Source organism: Theropithecus gelada, chromosome 13 (assembly GCF_003255815.1).
Source record: "Theropithecus gelada isolate Dixy chromosome 13, Tgel_1.0, whole genome shotgun sequence".
Taxonomy (NCBI): domain Eukaryota; kingdom Metazoa; phylum Chordata; class Mammalia; order Primates; family Cercopithecidae; genus Theropithecus; species Theropithecus gelada.
The window spans coordinates 215,381-236,125 of record NC_037681.1 but is presented as its reverse complement, the minus strand read 5'-3'; the positions used below and the strand labels follow the sequence as shown (position 1 = coordinate 236,125).

The 20,745-nt window shown below is 51.6% G+C and overlaps 1 long non-coding RNA gene and 2 pseudogenes across 7 annotated transcripts; 1 reads left to right on the top strand and 2 right to left on the bottom strand.

Annotated features, from left to right (window-relative positions):
* The first annotated feature begins 255 nt into the window (after nt 1-255).
* On the top strand, nt 256-5,302 carry LOC112604611 (annotated as a pseudogene). The gene is made up of 3 exons (XR_003115257.1): nt 256-740; nt 4,887-5,007; nt 5,266-5,302. The product of XR_003115257.1 is annotated as a POU domain, class 5, transcription factor 1-like (transcript).
* A 343-nt stretch (nt 5,303-5,645) lies between these two features.
* On the bottom strand, nt 5,646-10,722 carry LOC112604728 (annotated as a pseudogene). The gene is made up of 3 exons (XR_003115275.1): nt 10,238-10,722; nt 5,975-6,095; nt 5,646-5,716 (listed from the first exon to the last, which is right to left on the bottom strand). The product of XR_003115275.1 is annotated as a POU domain, class 5, transcription factor 1-like (transcript).
* A 2,999-nt stretch (nt 10,723-13,721) lies between these two features.
* Nucleotides 13,722-19,084, bottom strand: LOC112604991. 5 transcript variants are annotated; one of them, XR_003115325.1, is made up of 5 exons: nt 18,823-19,084; nt 14,619-14,804; nt 14,502-14,534; nt 14,224-14,254; nt 13,722-14,019 (listed from the first exon to the last, which is right to left on the bottom strand). It is a non-coding gene; the product is annotated as an uncharacterized LOC112604991 (long non-coding RNA). The 5 variants fall into 5 exon arrangements; XR_003115323.1 differs by having other exon boundaries at nt 14,619-14,657; XR_003115326.1 differs by lacking the exon at nt 14,224-14,254.
* Between the last annotated feature and the right edge of the window lie 1,661 nt (nt 19,085-20,745).

Here is a 20,745-nt window from a genome sequence, read left to right as displayed (position 1 = left end):
CAGCATTGTACCCCACTGCACTCCAGTCTGGGCAACAAAATGAGACCCTGTCTTTAAAAAAAAAGGTTTCGGTGGGGGACCTGTGCCGAGGTCCTGGAGGGGCGCCCAGTTGTGTCTTCCGGTTGTCCCTTTCCACAGACACCACTGCCACCACCGTTAGGCAAACATGCTTCGCCTCAGTTTCTCCCCCCCACCTCCCTCTCCTCCACCCATCCAGGGGGCGGGGCCAGAGGTCAAGGCTAGTGGGTGGGACTGGGGAGGGAGAGAGGGGTTGAGTAGTCCCTTAGCAAGCCCTCATTTCACCAGGCCCCCGGCTTGGGGTGCCTTCCTTCCCCATGGCGGGACACCTGGCTTCGGATTTCGCCTTCTCGCCCCCTCCAGGCGGTGGAGGTGATGGGCCAGGGGGGCCGGAGCCGGGCTGGGTTGATCCTCGGACCTGGCTAAGCTTCCAAGGCCCTCCTGGAGGGCCAGGAATCGGGCCGGGGGTTGGGCCAGGCTCTGAGGTGTGGGGGATTCCCCCGTGCCCCCCGCCATATGAGTTCTGTGGGGGGATGGCGTACTGTGGGCCTCAGGTTGGAGTGGGGCTAGTGCCCCAAGGCGGCTTGGAGACCTCTCAGCCTGAGGGCGAAGCAGGAGCCGGGGTGGAGAGCAACTCCGATGGGGCCTCCCCAGAGCCCTGCACCGTCCCCACTGGTGCCGTGAAGCTGGAGAAGGAGAAGCTGGAGCAAAACCCGGAGGAGGCAAGTGAGCTTCGACGGGGTTGGGGTGTGGGGAGGTGGTCATGACAGGGCAGTGGTCACCTGCAGCTGCCCAGACCTGGCACCCAGGAGAGGAGCAGGCAGGGGCAGCTGTCCTGGCCTGGGAGGGGTGTGTATCGACTGCAGGCAGCCTTGGCAGGCAGGGGCCGGGTGGGAACTGGAAGCTGGAATTCGAAGAGACAACTGCAGGTGAGGGCAGAGAGGCCTGGGAGAGTCGGAAGTTGGCCCAGGCTGGCCTTTGCTCTGGCCCAGCCCTTGTCAGGGTCTCACATTTCCTAGGCCTGCCCAGGGTCAGGTCATTCATTACCGGCCCAGCACCAGACTCAGCTTGGGGTTGGTTTGAGCTCCTTTTCCCACCCTTAGTCCTGCTTGACCCTTATCAGACCCAAGATCTTGGCCTTAGGGTTAAGCAGAGCCTGGGGGTAAAAACAGTGCTTATCCCAGGATTATTGTTCCTGAAAGTCTAGGGTGTGGCTCGTTTCTGATAGGGGCTCCTGTTTGGGCTGTGTGTGTGCACGTGTGGAGCTGGGTTTACCTCCAGTCAAGTATAGGGCTTGTCTTCCCTTGACCTGTGCCTCAGGCCAGTGACTTGCCACTGTGTTAAGGTGCACACCCTGGCACCCCTTGTAGAGAGCTGGATTTTGATTGACTTCAGCCTCGGTTCCAAAGTTGTAAACAAGAAAAATGGTGAGAGATTTCTCCAGGCCATTCCCCAAATGTAGAGCTGCTGAGGGATTGAAGGCATCCAGCCCTGCTGAGGACTATTAAAGATGTATCTTCCAGTCCTTCAAGGCGACAAGTGTAAGCAATTAGAGATTAAGTACTAAGCCTTGAGACCTCACAAAAAGGTGTGACTGGTTTCTGGAGTGACCGAGAAGCCCCAGCCTCTTTGCAGGAGGTCACTGCTGAGCCTTGAATGATAATGGCTGGCAATTGTGGTCCACTTCCTAAGTGCCTGGCTGTGTGCTCCGTTTATACATCATTACCTCATTAACCAGCACAAAATCTCCTAGGGGGAGGTATTATTATCCTATTTAACGGGTTTTAACTGCTAAATGATGAAGCAAGGATTTGGACCAGTGTTTACTTTATTCCAAGTCCCCAAAATAGAATTTGGAAAATCTAAGATAGCAGAGGGCATTTACCAGTTTGAGTTATTGGCTGAGCAGAAGTTGGGAATGAAAACAGCCTATTTGAAATTGATATGATCAAGCACCCTTTGAGGCTTCAGGACTACAAAAAGGCCTTGTTTTTTTCCTCACTAGCTGTGCTCCTCTGTCCCCCGGCAGCCTCACTGGCATGCCCCAGGGCTCAGTCCTTCAACCTCTGCTCAATCTACCCTTCCTTCCTCTCACCCACCCTCGAGGCTTAAATGCCATTTAGACACTAGATGACTACCACGTTTTCTATCTCCTGTGATGGCTCCCTGAACTGCTCCACCCCGATCACCCAGTTGCTCAAGGCCAAGCCCAGTCATCCTCAGTTTCTTTCACATCCTACATCCTATCCTTAGGAAATATCCTGAATCAATCACAGCCTAACCCCCTGCCCTCAGCCACTATCATCTCTGCTGGGATTACCGCAGTAGCTTCTCGAATTCTGCTTCCTCCCTACTGTCTGTGGCCAACATGTCAACTAGAGGCTGGGCATGGTGGCTCACGCTTGTAATCCCAGCACTTTGGGAGGCCGAGGCGGGCAAATAACCTAAGGTCAGGAGTTCGAGTCCAGCCTGACCAACATGGAGAAATCCTAGCTCTACTAAAAATACAAAATTAGCTGGGCGTGGTGGTTCATGCCTGTAATCCCAGTTACTTGGGAAGCTGGGGCAGGAGAATCACTTAAACCTGGGAGGTGGAGGTTGTGGTGAGCCGAGATCGTGCCATTGCACTCCAGCCTGGGCAACAAGAGCGAAACTCTCAAAAAAAAAAGAAAGAAAGAAAAGATGAGACCGGGTGCGGTGGTTCACCCTGTAATCCCAGCACTTTGGGAGTCCAAGGTGGGCAGATCACTTGAGGTCAGGAGTTTGAGACCAGTCTGGCCAACACAGTGAAACTCCATATCTACTAAAAATACAAAAATTAGCCGGGCATAGTGGTGGGTGCCTGTAGTCCCAGCTACTCAGGCAGCTGAGGCAGAATAGCTTGAACCCAGAAGGCAGAGATTGCAGTGAGCCAAGATCAGGCCACCGCACTCCAGCCTGGGTGACAGAATGAGATTCCATCTTCGGGGAAAAAAAAAGTGAGAGATCATTTCACTCGGACTAAAACAAAGTCACTACGTCCGCAACAGGATCCACCTAGCCACCAGACCAGCTTTGGGCTCTGGCAGGCCCACTTCAGGGCCTTGCCACTCTTGTCCTTTGCTCAGATAATCACCTTCTCTGTCTTTAAAAGTGTCACCGTCCTCCATAATCTCTTTCCTTCCTTTACTCTACTCCTGTAGACTGCTTTATTTATTTATTGTTATTTTTTTTGAGACGGAGTCTCACTCTGTTCCTCAGGCTGCAGTGCAGTGTTGCGATCTTGGCTCACTGCAACCTCCACCTCCTGGGTTCAAGCAATTCTCCTGCCTTAGCCTCCTGAGTAGCTGGGATTATAGAGGAGTGCCACGATGCCTGGCTAATTTTTGTATTTTTAGTAGAGATGGGGTTTCGCCACGTTGACCAGGCTAGTCTTGAACTTCTGACCTCAAGTGATCTATCCACCTTGGCCTCCCAAAGTGAAAGGATTACAGGCTTGAGCCACCGCTCCCAGACTGCTTTACTTTCTTCCATAACTTCTTTTTAAACAGAGGCAGCGGTGGTAGGAAAAGGGGCGGCACAGGTCTCACTATGTTACCCCGGCTGCTTTCCAACTCCTGGGCTCATGCAATCTGCCCGCCTTGGCCTCCCAAAGTGCTAGGATTACAGACATGAGCCACTGTGCCTGGCCATTTTTTATTTTATTTCCTTTTTTATTTTTCAGAGCAGGAGTGGAAGTTTATTATTAAAAAGTGATAGAGCAGGAAAAAAAGGAAAGTGCACTTGGAAGAGATCCAAGTGGGTGACTTGGAGAACAAGTGCCACACAGCACTTCTGTCACTCTGGGCGTCAGGGCCCTGTCCACTTTGTATAGCCGCTGGCTTATAGAAGGTGCTCGAGAAATCTCTTGAATTCAAAAATCAATTAGGATGCCTCTGTAGTGAAAAAGATACAGTAAAGATGAAGGATAATCAATTTTAAAAATGAGCAGTAAATACACACAAAGCACTTTATTCATTCTTATGACACCTGTTGCTTTTTTGCTGTGTTTGGGTATACGCATGCCATGTCATAGTTTGTGGGGCCCTCAAAGCAAGCTGGGGAGAGTATACCGAATTTAGCTTCTGAGACATGATGCTCTTCCTTTTAAATTAACCCAGAACTTAGCAGCTTACCTATTTCTCTAATGCCAAAACGTCCTTAGACTGGGGGTGATACTTGAGTGAAAGAGAATTTTGCAAGTATTAAATGAGCTAGCTTCTTTTTTTTGTTCGTTTTTCTTTGAGACAGAGTCTTGCTCTGTCACCCAGGCTGGAGCGCAGTGGTGCGATCTCAGTTCACTGCAACCTCTGTCTCCCGGGTTCAAGCGATTCTCCTGCCTCAGCCTCCTGAGTAGCTGGGATTACAGGCGTATGCCACCACACCTGGCTAATTTTTGTATTTTCAGTAGAGATGGGCTTTCATCATGTTGGCCATGCTGGTCTTGAACTCCTGACCTCATGTCTGCCCAACTCAGCCTCCCAAAGTGCTGGAATTGTAGGCGTGAGCCACCACGCCCAGCAAAGAGCTTCTAACCTTCATAACCTGACAGGTGTTCTCGAGTCCAGGGTCTCTCTGTCCTTTCATGGTGCTCCGCATCCCCTGGATGTGCCAGTTTCTGGGGGAAGACCAGTCCCTTGTTACATGCATGAGTCAGTGAACAGGGAGTGGGTGAATGACATTTGTGGAAAAGTTATTTCTAGAAGTTAGGTGGGCAGCTTGGAAGGTAGAGGCACTTCTACAGACTATTCCTTGGGGCCACACGTAGGTTCTTGAATCCCGAATGGAAAGGGGAGATTGATAACTGGTGTGTTTATGTTCTTACAAGTCTTCTGCCTTTTAAAATCCAGTCCCAGGACATCAAAGCTCTGCAGAAAGAACTCGAGCAATTTGCCAAGCTCCTGAAGCAGAAGAGGATCACCCTGGGATATACACAGGCCGATGTGGGGCTCACCCTGGGGGTTCTATTTGGTGGGTTCCCCTCAGCATGTTCTGACCACATCTCCCTTCTAAGGAACATTGCTGAATCTAGGCCTTTTCCTCCCCATCAAGGGAGTGCGGGAGGCACAGGGGCAGACTCTACCCTTACCCATGAAGAGGAGTGGGGAGAGGGAGAAGATGCTTGGGCTTTGAGCTCCCTCTGGGAAGAGGTGGGAGGCTTGGATCTCAGGGTCACAAGGGCCCTGCATGCTCCCTCACTTTGCTTCTCCTTTGACTGGCCTCCCCCAGGGAAGGTGTTCAGCCAAACGACCATCTGCCGCTTTGAGGCTCTGCAGCTTAGCTTCAAGAACATGTGTAAGCTGCGGCCCTTGCTGCAGAAGTGGGTGGAGGAAGCTGANGACTAGATGTGTCAGCAAAGCCAGGTGGTGTGAAAAGGCAGGATCCTGGAAGGGTTGGCTCTGGACCTTATCCCAGCAGAACTGAGGAATTTTACTCCATCCCACTGAGAACCACTGCACCAAAGACGGAGAGCTACAAGCTAGGGATGGAAGCAATGGAAATTAGGCCAAGAAAGGGAAGGTCCCCATGTATCCCCCTCCCACCCTCACCTCCTGAAGATTTTCATTGTTGTCAGCTTCCTCCACCCACTTCTGCAGCAAGGGCCGCAGCTTACACATGTTCTTGAAGCTAAGCTGCAGAGCCTCAAAGCGGCAGATGGTCGTTTGGCTGAACACCTTCCCTGGGGGAGGCCAGTCAAAGGAGAAGCAAAGTGAGGGAGCATGCAGGGCCCTTGTGACCCTGAGATCCAAGCTTCCCACCTCTTCCCAGAGGGAGCTCAAAGCCCAAGCATCTTCTCCCTCTCCCCACTCCTCTTCATGGGTAAGGGTAGAGTCTGCCCCTGTGCCTCCCGCACTCCCTTGATGGGGAGGAAAAGGCCTAGATTCAGCAATGTTCCTTAGAAGGGAGATGTGGTCAGAACATGCTGAGGGGAACCCACCAAATAGAACCCCCAGGGTGAGCCCCACATCGGCCTGTGTATATCCCAGGGTGATCCTCTTCTGCTTCAGGAGCTTGGCAAATTGCTCGAGTTCTTTCTGCAGAGCTTTGATGTCCTGGGACTGGATTTTAAAAGGCAGAAGACTTGTAAGAACATAAACACACCAGTTATCAATCTCCCCTTTCCATTCGGGATTCAAGAACCTACGTGTGGCCCCAAGGAATAGTCTGTAGAAGTGCCTCTACCTTCCAAGCTGCCCACCTAACTTCTAGAAATAACTTTTCCACAAATGTCATTCACCCACTCCCTGTTCACTGACTCAGGCATGTAACAAGGTACTGGTCTTCCCCCAGAAACTGGCACATCCAGGGGGTGCAGAGCACCATGAAAGGACAGTTCTCCTGTACTCGAGGAGAACACCTGTCAGGTTATGAAGGTTAGAAGCTCTTTGCTGGGCGTGGTAGCTCACGCCTACAATTCCAGCACTTTGGGAGGCTGAGGTGGGCAGACACGAGGTCAGGAGTTCAAGACCAGCATGGCCAACATGGTGAAAGCCTATCTCTACTAAAAATACAAAAATTAGCCGGGTGTGGTGGCATACACCTGTAATCACAGCTACTCAGGAGGCTGAGGCATGAGAATCGCTTGAACCCGGGAGGCAGAGGTTGCAGTGAACTGAGATCGCACCACTGCACTTCAGCCTGGGTGACAGAGCAAGACTCTGTCTCAAAGAAAAACAACAAAAAAAGCTAGCTCATTTAATACTTGCAAAATTCTCTTTCACTCAAGTATCACCCCCAGTCTAAGGACGTTTTGACATTAGAGAAATAGGTAAGCTGCTAAGTTCTGGGTTAATTAAAAAGGAAGAGCATCATGTCTCAGAAGCTAAATTCAGTATACTCTCCCCAGCTTGCTTTGAGGGCCCCACAAACTATGACATGGCATGCGTGTACCCGAACACAGCAAAAAAGCCACAGGTGTCATAAGAATGAATAAAGTGCTTTGTGTGTACTTTCTGCTCATTTTTAAAATTGATTATCCCTCATCTTTACTGTATCTTTTTCACTACAGAGGCATCCTAATTGATTTTTGAATTCAAGAGATTTCTCGAGCACCTTCTATAAGCCAGCGGCTATACAAAGTGGACAGGGCCCTGACGCCCAGAGTGACAGAAGTGCTGTGTGGCACTTGTTCTCCAAGTCACCCACTTGGATCTCTTCCAAGTGCACTTTCCTTTTTTTCCTGCTCTATCACTTTTTAATAATAAACTTCCACTCCTGCTCTGAAAAATAAAAAAGGAAATAAAATAAAAAATGGCCAGGCACAGTGGCTCATGTCTGTAATCCTAGCACTTTGGGAGGCCAAGGCGGGCAGATTGCATGAGCCCAGGAGTTGGAAAGCAGCCGGGGTAACATAGTGAGACCTGTGCCGCCCCTTTTCCTACCACCGCTGCCTCTGTTTAAAAAGAAGTTATGGAAGAAAGTAAAGCAGTCTGGGAGCGGTGGCTCAAGCCTGTAATCCTTTCACTTTGGGAGGCCAAGGTGGATAGATCACTTGAGGTCAGAAGTTCAAGACTAGCCTGGTCAACGTGGCGAAACCCCATCTCTACTAAAAATACAAAAATTAGCCAGGCATCGTGGCACTCCTCTATAATCCCAGCTACTCAGGAGGCTAAGGCAGGAGAATTGCTTGAACCCAGGAGGTGGAGGTTGCAGTGAGCCAAGATCGCAACACTGCACTGCAGCCTGAGGAACAGAGTGAGACTCCGTCTCAAAAAAAATAACAATAAATAAATAAAGCAGTCTACAGGAGTAGAGTAAAGGAAGGAAAGAGATTATGGAGGACGGTGACACTTTTAAAGACAGAGAAGGTGATTATCTGAGCAAAGGACAAGAGTGGCAAGGCCCTGAAGTGGGCCTGCCAGAGCCCAAAGCTGGTCTGGTGGCTAGGTGGATCCTGTTGCGGACGTAGTGACTTTGTTTTAGTCCGAGTGAAATGATCTCTCACTTTTTTTTTCCCCGAAGATGGAATCTCATTCTGTCACCCAGGCTGGAGTGCGGTGGCCTGATCTTGGCTCACTGCAATCTCTGCCTTCTGGGTTCAAGCTATTCTGCCTCAGCTGCCTAAGTAGCTGGGACTACAGGCACCCACCACTATGCCCGGCTAATTTTTGTATTTTTAGTAGATATGGAGTTTCACTGTGTTGGCCAGACTGGTCTCAAACTCCTGACCTCAAGTGATCTGCCCACCTTGGACTCCCAAAGTGCTGGGATTACAGGGTGAACCACCGCACCCGGTCTCATCTTTTCTTTCTTTCTTTTTTTTTTGAGAGTTTCGCTCTTGTTGCCCAGGCTGGAGTGCAATGGCACGATCTCGGCTCACCACAACCTCCACCTCCCAGGTTTAAGTGATTCTCCTGCCCCAGCTTCCCAAGTAACTGGGATTACAGGCATGAACCACCACGCCCAGCTAATTTTGTATTTTTAGTAGAGCTAGGATTTCTCCATGTTGGTCAGGCTGGACTCGAACTCCTGACCTTAGGTTATTTGCCCGCCTCGGCCTCCCAAAGTGCTGGGATTACAAGCGTGAGCCACCATGCCCAGCCTCTAGTTGACATGTTGGCCACAGACAGTAGGGAGGAAGCAGAATTCGAGAAGCTACTGCGGTAATCCCAGCAGAGATGATAGTGGCTGAGGGCAGGGGGTTAGGCTGTGATTGATTCAGGATATTTCCTAAGGATAGGATGTAGGATGTGAAAGAAACTGAGGATGACTGGGCTTGGCCTTGAGCAACTGGGTGATCGGGGTGGAGCAGTTCAGGGAGCCATCACAGGAGATAGAAAACGTGGTAGTCATCTAGTGTCTAAATGGCATTTAAGCCTCGAGGGTGGGTGAGAGGAAGGAAGGGTAGATTGAGCAGAGGTTGAAGGACTGAGCCCTGGGGCATGCCAGTGAGGCTGCCGGGGGACAGAGGAGCACAGCTAGTGAGGAAAAAAACAAGGCCTTTTTGTAGTCCTGAAGCCTCAAAGGGTGCTTGATCATATCAATTTCAAATAGGCTGTTTTCATTCCCAACTTCTGCTCAGCCAATAACTCAAACTGGTAAATGCCCTCTGCTATCTTAGATTTTCCAAATTCTATTTTGGGGACTTGGAATAAAGTAAACACTGGTCCAAATCCTTGCTTCATCATTTAGCAGTTAAAACCCGTTAAATAGGATAATAATACCTCCCCCTAGGAGATTTTGTGCTGGTTAATGAGGTAATGATGTATAAACGGAGCACACAGCCAGGCACTTAGGAAGTGGACCACAATTGCCAGCCATTATCATTCAAGGCTCAGCAGTGACCTCCTGCAAAGAGGCTGGGGCTTCTCGGTCACTCCAGAAACCAGTCACACCTTTTTGTGAGGTCTCAAGGCTTAGTACTTAATCTCTAATTGCTTACACTTGTCGCCTTGAAGGACTGGAAGATACATCTTTAATAGTCCTCAGCAGGGCTGGATGCCTTCAATCCCTCAGCAGCTCTACATTTGGGGAATGGCCTGGAGAAATCTCTCACCATTTTTCTTGTTTACAACTTTGGAACCGAGGCTGAAGTCAATCAAAATCCAGCTCTCTACAAGGGGTGCCAGGGTGTGCACCTTAACACAGTGGCAAGTCACTGGCCTGAGGCACAGGTCAAGGGAAGACAAGCCCTATACTTGACTGGAGGTAAACCCAGCTCCACACGTGCACACACACAGCCCAAACAGGAGCCCCTATCAGAAACGAGCCACACCCTAGACTTTCAGGAACAATAATCCTGGGATAAGCACTGTTTTTACCCCCAGGCTCTGCTTAACCCTAAGGCCAAGATCTTGGGTCTGATAAGGGTCAAGCAGGACTAAGGGTGGGAAAAGGAGCTCAAACCAACCCCAAGCTGAGTCTGGTGCTGGGCCGGTAATGAATGACCTGACCCTGGGCAGGCCTAGGAAATGTGAGACCCTGACAAGGGCTGGGCCAGAGCAAAGGCCAGCCTGGGCCAACTTCCGACTCTCCCAGGCCTCTCTGCCCTCACCTGCAGTTGTCTCTTCGAATTCCAGCTTCCAGTTCCCACCCGGCCCCTGCCTGCCAAGGCTGCCTGCAGTCGATACACACCCCTCCCAGGCCAGGACAGCTGCCCCTGCCTGCTCCTCTCCTGGGTGCCAGGTCTGGGCAGCTGCAGGTGACCACTGCCCTGTCATGACCACCTCCCCACACCCCAACCCCGTCGAAGCTCACTTGCCTCCTCCGGGTTTTGCTCCAGCTTCTCCTTCTCCAGCTTCACGGCACCAGTGGGGACGGTGCAGGGCTCTGGGGAGGCCCCATCGGAGTTGCTCTCCACCCCGGCTCCTGCTTCGCCCTCAGGCTGAGAGGTCTCCAAGCCGCCTTGGGGCACTAGCCCCACTCCAACCTGAGGCCCACAGTACGCCATCCCCCCACAGAACTCATATGGCGGGGGGCACGGGGGAATCCCCCACACCTCAGAGCCTGGCCCAACCCCCGGCCCGATTCCTGGCCCTCCAGGAGGGCCTTGGAAGCTTAGCCAGGTCCGAGGATCAACCCAGCCCGGCTCCGGCCCCCCTGGCCCATCACCTCCACCGCCTGGAGGGGGCGAGAAGGCGAAATCCGAAGCCAGGTGTCCCGCCATGGGGAAGGAAGGCACCCCAAGCCGGGGGCCTGGTGAAATGAGGGCTTGCTAAGGGACTACTCAACCCCTCTCTCCCTCCCCAGTCCCACCCACTAGCCTTGACCTCTGGCCCCGCCCCCTGGATGGGTGGAGGAGAGGGAGGTGGGGGGGAGAAACTGAGGCGAAGCATGTTTGCCTAACGGTGGTGGCAGTGGTGTCTGTGGAAAGGGACAACCGGAAGACACAACTGGGCGCCCCTCCAGGACCTCGGCACAGGTCCCCCACCGAAACCTTTTTTTTTAAAGACAGGGTCTCATTTTGTTGCCCAGACTGGAGTGCAGTGGGGTACAATGCTGGCTCACTGCAGCCTCGATCTACTGGGCCGAAGCAATCCTTCTGCCCCAGCCTCCTGAGTGGCTGGGACTACAGGCTTGGACAACCTCGACCTGTTGATTTTTTTATTTTTAGTAGAGATGGGGTCTTGCTATGTTACCCAGGCTGGTCTTGAATTCCTGTCCTCAAGCGATCCTCCCGCCTCTGCCTCCCAGTGTCAGGATTAAAGGTGTGAGCCACCACACCCAACTTTCAACTCCCAGCCTGCGCCCTGGCACTCTCTGGGGCTCTGCATGTCCCAGCTGTCTGGAATCACTCTTACACCACCATGTTCTTCAGGAACCCAAGTACTTGACCCCCTCTCCAAAGACCTCTGGCACTGTGCCTTCACGGGGGGCCAGTCACCCTCTCAGCTCCTCAAATTTATTGAATGTGTGTGTGGAGCTATCCCTCAATGCATCAACAGCCATAAGCACACTGGCCAGCTGCTCCCTGATGCCCTCCCCCTGACCCATCCAGAACCCTAGGCATTCCCACCCAGATACTGGCCAAATCCAGCCACCCCACAGCCTGGGTGCCTGGCACCATCTGCCCAGCCTGCCAAGTTTCACCCCATCTTCAAGAGTAGACTGCCAGACTGGGCCTCCGTGTGTATCCCTCCCACCCCTTTTCCAGAATCATACTCTTAAGTCTCCTCATCTAACAGACTGAGGAGTTGGCCCCTACTTCCCCTCAAGGGACCAGGCTTTGGACTGACTGGGCCTCAGTTTCCCAACCTTTGCCCAAACAGAGGGATCTGACACCCGCTTGGCGCCCCCTCCACTATAGAACCTGCACATCAGGTTCCTTGCTCCCCTCTCAACCAAAACTCAGACATCTAATACCACAGTAGGCCCCGTTCTCCCTCCCCCACTTCCCTGGCCCAGGCCTCCAGCCCTAGGCCCTGGGTGGGGAAAACCAAGGGGTAGGGAGAAAAAAATATCTGACTTCAGGTTCAAAGAAGCCTGGGAGGGACTGGGGGAAGGGGGCAGGACAATGGCCTTGGCTGGACAATCCCGGTCCCCAGAGGGGGCAGCTCTAACCCTAAACAAGTGCTCAACCCTTGAATGGGCCTGGATGGCTCCCCTGGGGACTACTTCCTGCTCCCCAACCCCCAGTCCCAATCCCCTCACACAGAATCCCCTTCAGAGACGCTAAAAGGAGCTCCAGCAACCCCCCTCTACAATCCCCTCAAAGACTGAGCCTCAGACGGGCACCAAGGGCCCCCCACAGGGACCTAGGTATCTAGTTCCTCCTTCCTCTGGGGGACTCAGGCATCCAGCTTCATTGTGCACCCCTCCCCCAGCCCCCAGATTGAGGGATGTGCTTTGTTTAGTGGGGCTGGCTGGCAGAAAGATGGAGAGGAGGTGGAGAGTGATTTGTGGAGGGGTGCAGGAAGGCTGCCCTAAGCTCCCACTCAGGGTCTGTTTTTCTGGGCCTGGCCTGAGTATCCTGAGGCTCATGCTGCTGGCCTAGCGCTTGATTCTGTTTGCAAGAGAATAGCCAACGGAATGCCTGTCTGTGAGAGATGATGTTTGTCTGTCTGCTCCCAAAACTTGATCGCAGTGGAGGGCCTGGGGTAAGTCTGGGGGCTCCAGAGGGGGCTCTGGGCCAGGGATCCCCGCAGCTTCGAAGGCCAGAAGGCCAGGTCTGGACTGGGCACGCTGCCCTCTGTCGATTTAAGTAAGGCTTCTCATTGCAGGCTCCAGGATCAGCCCTGCCTGGGCTTGTCTGCTGGGGTCATTGGCTCTGCCTTCTGAGGGGATGGGTGTCCTGTGGCCAGCTGTCTTAATCTTGGTGGCATCGTGAGTCTTTTAAGCCTTTTCCCCCACTCTGTCATGTTGCCTTTGTTCATGTGCCCATCTCCTGTCTGTGTAGACTTTTTGAGCCTAATTGTATGCGTGCATTTCAATACCTGCCACAGATCTGCCTGAAGGTCTACAAGGCAGTGGGGTTGGAGCTATGTTCACTTCTCAGCCTTTAACTGCCCAAAAGGCAGGTAGATTACGGGGCCTGGTGGGGGTGGGAGGAACAAGCTTCAGAACAGGAGGAGGCCCCTCCCCAGCCATCTCAGTCCCCAGGACAGAACCATCACGGCAGCTTTGTCATGCATCTCTCTGCTGTCTGCCAAGAAGACGGCCTCCCAGAGGAGGGGGAGGGGCAGGCCTGGGATTTGGCTGGAATCTCCACACCAGTGTTTCTCAGCTTGCCATCCTACAGGTTCCCCAAAAGCGCTCTCCCCCAGCCAGTCCAGAGAGTCCCTGCTGCCCATTTTCCTAGTGGCTCCTAAAACACCTTCCACAATTTCCCCACTCAACACCACCCTCTTGTTTTTAGATTACAATTTGTACTGTGGGTGGTGTATTTCTGGCTTGGGCAAGAGGCCCATTCCCAAGAGGGATGCAGACAAGGGGTGGGTTCCTGGGTCCCTGGCTGCCTTGTGGCTGGATATGAGCCAGGTCAGGGGTCAGCCTCCTGCATGCCTAGAGTTCTAGCCAGCCCCCTCCTGGGGTGCTCAGGGTTGATGGGAGGTTGAGGCATGCTTTCCTTCCATCTCACCGTCCTGTTATGCCTGAAGGGTAGGTGGCTTCACTTCAGCCAAGGTCAGCTCTCCCAGGCCCGGACCAGTGCTGGGGACCACCGCTGGGCCTGGAGGAGACTGGAAACCAGGCTGAGTCATCAGAACTGGTCCCATGATTGCCTGGGTCTTAGAAAGTCACCATAAAAAGATACTCACATACACCTTTATTATGACAGTACAATGTCAAGACTCTTCACAGAGCACTACCAGGGGACCCAGGTGAGGCCCACCTCTCCCCACCAGGTGTGGTGGCTGGCATGGCTGGATGGGGAGAGGTGAGATGAGCAGCTTTGCTGCTGTCAGCCCAGGCTTCCCTTCCCCTCACTGGAAGATGGGGTGCTGTTTGGTTGAAAAAACAGCTGAAAAAACTCACTTGGGACCAATAGAGACTTGCTCTCGACCAGGTCTAGGAAACCACTTATTTTGACTTCTGAGGCCTGTCAATCTGAAGGCAAAAGAAAGGGAAGAAATGGAGGGCTGAGGGTTCAGGCTTGGCCCACCGTGGGAGATGATCTCTCTTAATAGTAATTTAGACAGATTCCTTTGCTCACTGTGGACCAAGTCCCCTCTTCTCAACAATGGAACCTCTGATCTCCCCCATGAGACCTGCAAACTGAGGTCACCTTATCCCAAATCCAGACACTCTTACCTCAAATAGAGGAGTCAACTCTAGTTGTAGCCTATAGGGAGTCAGAGGTGAGAGCAAGAGGAGTGGGGAGGATTGGTTAGGAACAAACTAGGAGGTGCCGACCAGGTTCTAAGTCCTGGCTCTGACTCCCTGGCTAATGGCACCTCCCCCTCCTGTGCCTCAGTTTCCTCACCTAGTAAAGAGGATTTGGACTAAATGAACTCTAAATTTCCTTCCAACTCAGACATAAAATTGCTGCCCCACTCTCATATGCCCTCCCATCTACCCACCCCACTTACTTGACATGGGAATGTAGACTTCTCTCAGCACACCTGTGAAGAGAAATGGGGGTAGGAAAGCTGGAAGTGGTGTTCAATGAGAAGTTGGCACAGGCCTCCCCGTACCCCGCCACCTACCTCCAAGCAGCCTTCCTGGGGAATCTGGCAGGTTTTCCCCTGAAGTTTGATCAAGAGATATAGGAGGAAGCCAGGAGCAGTGGCTCATGCGTATAATCCTAGCACTTTGGGAGGCTGAGGTGGACGGATCACTTCAGGTCAGCAGTTCGAGACCAGCCTAGCCAACATGGTGAAACCCTGTCTCTACTAAAAATACAAGAAAAAATGGTGGTTTTTGTTTGTTTGTTTGTTTTGCATGTGGTGGTGCATGACTGTAATCCCGGCTACTCAGGAGGCTGAGATACAAGAATCACTTTAACCTGGGCAGCAGAGGTTATAGTGAGCTGAGATCGAGTCACTGCACTCAGCAACTGCACTGCCTGGGCAATAGGATGAGACTCTATCTCAAAAAAAAAAAAAGAAAAAGTAAAAAAGAGAGATAGGAGGAGTTTGAGGGCCCAGTTTTGATTTGGTTTTCATTGCTTGGGTGTTTATGAGAAACATACCTGGGCGCGGTGGCTCACGCCTGTAATCCCAGCACTTTGGCAGGCCGAGGCGGGCGGATCACAAGGTCAGGAGTTCGAGACCAGGCTGGCCAACATGCTGAAACCCCATCTCTACTAAAAATACAAAAATTAGCCAGGTGTGATGGTGGGCACCTGTAATCCCAGCTACTTGGAAGGTTGAGGCAGAAGAATTGCTTGGACCGGGAGGCGGAGGTTGCAGTGAGCCGAAATCGCATTATTGCACTCCAGCCTGGGCAACAACAGCGAAACTCCATCTCAAAAAAAAAAAAAAAAAAAAAAAAGAAGAAGAAAGAAACATACTTCAGGAGGTAAAACTTCTCATGGGTAAGATGGGGGAGGAAGGAGAGGGAGAGAGAGAGACAAAGACAGAGAGAGATGGAGAGAATGTATACGTATATTGGGAGAAGGCAACATAAGTCAGCTAGAGAGGAAACAGGAACCCTAACCCACTCCCCTCTCTTCATATTCCCTAGGCTGCTCTTCTTGAAATTTCTTTTCTCAAACCCCAGCCTCCCAGAGAGACTGATGTCCAGTGATGCTTACGGTTGCTTCCAGCTCTGATATTCTGAGCATACCTGCTGTCCTGCCCTTTCTCCACTTCTTCCAGAGGAAGGCACCTGCAGCTCCCGCAACCACCACTGCGGAAGCCAGAAGCCCACAGAAGATCCAGACTGGGGGATGCTTCATGTGGGGAGGCTCTGAAAGGCAAGAGAGTATGTGGGTCTCTGTGAGACCAGCCGGGCTCCCTACCTTTGCTACCTGCCTCCAAACCCCAGTTGCTCATCTGAGGTTACACAAAGACTCAGCATCAGCCCGGCGCGTCACCAGACAGGAGAACCCATGCTCACGTCAAAGGGATCACAGCGGACTGCTGACTCTGAGCAGTGCCATGCCCCAGGGGGTAAGTGGCTTAGGGTTCCAGGGACTCGGGGGCTGGGGCAGGCCATCCCTCAGCTAAGTTAGCTGGACACTGGAGGATAGAGGTCAAGGGCCTAGCATGTTGGGATGGCTCCTCTCCAGGGGCTTTGCAGAGAGTCCCATGCACCAAGGGGGCTAGTGGGACAGGGAAAAGTGGTGGCAAAGACTTCCTAGACAAACTGGCTGCCTCTGGTCTTATCAAGCTGCCACACATCTTCCACACCAGGACTTTAGGCACCATTCCACTGTGTTCCATGGTGACTGTAGGTGATGCCCCACCCTGAGAGCCCTTGGGTGCTCAGTCGTGGGTCAGAACTTGAACACCAAGTGGGAAAAGGGCTGACCAAGCACGGGAGAGGAAAGGCAAGCAGAGTGGCTAGGACGGTCAGCAACAGAGCTGTGTTCATTTAGGACATGGGTATTGGAGTTTTGAGGGCTGGCTGAGGGGCCTGCTCTCCATCCCTCCCACAGTGCCCTCAGCTCCTCCACCTTCCCCACACTGACCAGTCCGCAACTATCAACTACCGACGGTGGGCCGTGGTCCCACCCCAGCTTTCTGGTATTTCCAGAGAGGGTAGATGCAGCTCTAGGTCAGGAAGGATTGTTTCCTTCCCTTCTCCCCTTCTGCAGCTCTGCTTGGTTCTGGCTGGCCTTTGCTGGAGTTGAAAGATTCAAGTGTCCTAAGAAGGAAGTCCTGGCCGTCATAGTTGTAGTGCCAGTGTCCCCAGCTGCTCTGGTTCCTCAACAACTCACAGACCACTGTGGTCTGGAGGGTGTGTGACTCTGAAAAGTCAAAACCCCAGAACTCCAAAGTTACAAGAGGGCAAAACGGTGGCTCTCTCCACCTCCACTCCTACCTCCTCCCAAAATGCCTGAAATTCCCTTCTCTGATAAACCCTCACTCATTCCCCAAGACATATCTTCTCTGTCATCCACATGCCCACTGAAGTCACGCTGCATCCACCCTCCCTCCCCTGCAGCAAGTGGCTCCCTCCCATGTACCCAGCATGCCCTGTTCAGCCACACATACCCACCCGCCCTCCTGAAGGCCCAGCACAGACAGCACTGTGTTTAAATCCCTGATCTACATGCCAGCTACTGGCTATATGCCCATGGCAAATGTAACAGAATCTCTCCAGGCCTTGCTTTCTTCATTTGGCAACTGGACATAAGCATAGTCTCTACCACACAAGTAAGGATTTCATGAGATAATCCTTGCCAGTGTTAATGTAGGACCTAACAATAAGAAATCAAGAACTAGTAGCTGCTATTGTAAGGTGAATATGTAAGGTGAAAATGAACAGCACTTACTAGGCTTAAATGTTTGCTCGATGAAAAAAAAATGATATTGGTTAGAAATATATTTTGCTCGCCGGGCGCGGTGGCTCACGCCTGTAATCCCAGCACTTTGGGAGGCCGAGGTGGGTGGATCACCTGAGGTCGGGAGTTCGAGACCAGCCTGACCAACATGGAGAAACCCCGTCTCTATTAAAGATACAAAATTAGCCGGGCGTGGTGGCACATGCCTATAATCCCAGCTACTACAGAGGCTGAGGCAGGAGAATTGCTTGAACCTGGGAGGCAGAGGTTGCGGTGAGCCGAGATCGTGCCATTGCACTCCAGCTTGGGCAACGAGAGTGAAACTCCGTCTCAAAAAAAAAAAAACAAAAAGAAATATATTTTGCTCAGGTCACCAGGGTTCTTATTAACTACTGGTGGTGGCAGGAGGTGAATGTCAGAAAAAGGCCAGTTTTTCCCATTTCCTGGATTTGAGAAAGATGGATAAGATTTTTTCACCTGGCCAGGTGCGGTGGCTCACACCTGTAATCCCAGCACTTTGGGAGGCCCAGGCGGGCAGATCATGAGGTCAGGAGTTTGAGATCAGCCTGGCCAACATGGTGAAACCCCATCTTTACTAAAAATACAAAAATTAGCCAGGCACGTTGGTGTGCACCTGTAATCCCAGCTACTTGAGAGGCTGAGGCAGGGGAATCACTTGAACCTGGGAGGTGAAGTTTGCAGTGGGCCAAGATCATGCCATTGCACTCCAGCCTGGGCAATAAGACAAAAAAAAAAAAAAAAAAGACTATTTTCACCTGAAGGGAAGGCTTGAGAGCTTAAGGACAGTGGTTTATTTATTTATTTATTTATTTATTTATTTATTTGAGACGGAGTCTTGCTCTGTCGCTCAGCCTGGAGTGCAGTGGTGCTATCTCGGTTCACTGCAAGCTCTGCCTCCGGGTTCATGCCATTATCCTGTCTCAGCCTCCCCAACAGCTGGGACTATAGGTGCACACCGCCACACCCAGCTAATTTTTTGTATTTTTAGTAGAATGGGGTTCCACTGTGTTAGCCAGGATGGTCTCGATCTCCTGACCTTGTGATCTGCCAGCCTCAGCCTCCCAAAGTGCTGGGATTACAGGTGTGAACTACTGTGCCCAGTGACTGTGGGTTATTTCTTAGAGACTTATTCCTTGACTGGGGGAAAGGGTGAGGGTCTTATACTTCTGTCCTACTCTTGCTAATACCTAAGACCCAGTCCTTTTGGCACCACTGGGTACATAAAACAAGGTCTGGGTCAGGGATGAATTCCCCCAGGCGGGAGGAGATAGCATCAGGATCTCAGTGAAGTAGGGTGGTATCTGAGTGCCTAGCACAGTGCCCCACGCAGAGCTTAATGCATCTTAGCTGAACAATAACAAATGCAGCTGCATATCTTCAGGCCTATATTGAGCTCTTCTCTCTTTCCTGCCTCCTCCTGAGTCCCCAAGCCTAATCACCTTGGCTCTGGTTGTTGTGTGCCATGATGCTCCTCAGGATGGTGACAAGGTGCTGGGCTCTGGCCTTCAGTCTGAGAACTAGCTTCTCCCAAGCTCTTAGGTCCCTGGCCTGAGCCCAGGATGTGTGGGGCTCTGCCCACCTGCCCTCCTTGCAGCACCATAAGAAAGGGTGGTCATCTAGATGGCCTGAGACTTCATAAGGGGCTTGCCCAGGGCGGGACTGGGAAAGAGCAATGAAGTTGTAGTGCAGAGAGTGGGTTGCTGAGGAAAAGAGAGTGATGGGAAAGGGTTATTTTCCAACAGGAGTCTTGCCTGGGAGACACTGCACAGGGTGCCTATGTGGTGAGGCTGTGTGACTATTTTTTAGGGCACCAAAGGAGTGGGTAAGGGGAATGCGGACTGAACAATGGGAAGGGAACCTCTTGTCTCCCTGCAGGGCCTCATCTAGACTCATTGTTTTAAATAGTAATGACTCCCAAATCTCTACATCCCTGCTCTTCACATCGGTATATCCAACTAACTACCTACCTGTTGGTCATCTGCACCTAAGTTTCCATATGGCCTCAAATCTGACACATCCAAAACTGAGTATTTCCTCTTGGCCCTGGCCATGGAACAACCTGCCTCTCATCCTATACCCCTGCTGGGTGGCATCATCCTCTCACCTGCCTGCTTACTCAAGCCAGAACTGGGTTGAGGTGTGGGCAACTACCTCAATGTAGCCTCCTGGTACAACAGCATGAAGCAATCTGAGAGGTCATGGAACAAAAAGGCTCATGGACCAAATTTAAATACTCAAATAACATGGTTTATTAAATAAATTGAAAACACATTCTGAGAAGCAGGAGCCAAGTGCTGGGTTGGGTCAACACACGGGAGAGGGTGCAAGTTGGGTGGAATGATCACACCAGCTGAACTGTGGGTCATGCAGTGTGCATACCCATCACATTGAGACTTCATGAATCCTGAGTGCCTCACGTCTCACGTATTTAGGGTACTGTGAATATTTAGTGCCTACTCAGTCCTTCTGTCCCTTTCAATCTCTGTACACACGAATATGTTGTACTATCTACAGATGACTAATTTAGTTATCTATGTGCAACACTTCTTTTGAGTCCCCTCCAGCCTGTTTGTTTTCCTGTCTTCTACAACAGAATTGGATATTCCCAAACAGTCGGCATATCTGGTGTTTATCCTAGACTGCTGTCTCCCTTCACACCCCCTAGTTTCAAACAGTCACCAAGCCCTGCTGATTTTTAACTTCCTGTTTCTTGAATCTGGACATTCCTCTACCTCTACCAAACCAGCCCATAGTATAGTTTGCTTGGATTATAGCCAGAGTCTTTCTAACTGGTCTCTCTCCCTCCAGTCTTAAGCATCTAAAATCTGTCCTCCTTGATATAATCAGAATGATCTATCCAGAAATACATATCAGACCGCATACCTCTCTGCTCCTCCTCTAAGGATTCCCCTTTTGTCCTCAGGATAGTTTCCAAGCTCCTTAGCAAGCTAAACAAGGACGCTTGAAGGCTGCTGTCTCCACCCTCATCACACCCTGCCTTCACCTGACCCACTTGGAACAGGAAGGTTGGAGCACTTCTGTACTCCTCCTGCAGTTCCACCTCCCAGTGCCTTCCTGAGATGGTCCACTGGAGGGAAGACCCATCCTTCCCTTCTCCAAACACCACTTAATCCCTTTCATTAAACCCTTACCCTGGCCTCAAACCATCTACCACACTGCTCTACTCCTTTATTTCAGAGATGGCTCTGACTTTCACTCAGAGGTGGTGGGCTAACCCTGACACTCACCCTACCACTTGTCTATGGCTGTGCTTCCCTCTTGGGGGCCATCTCTTTTCCTGTTCAGAGCTGATTCCTCCAACTCCCTTGATCCATTGGTTATTCCCTCTATTCAGCACGGAA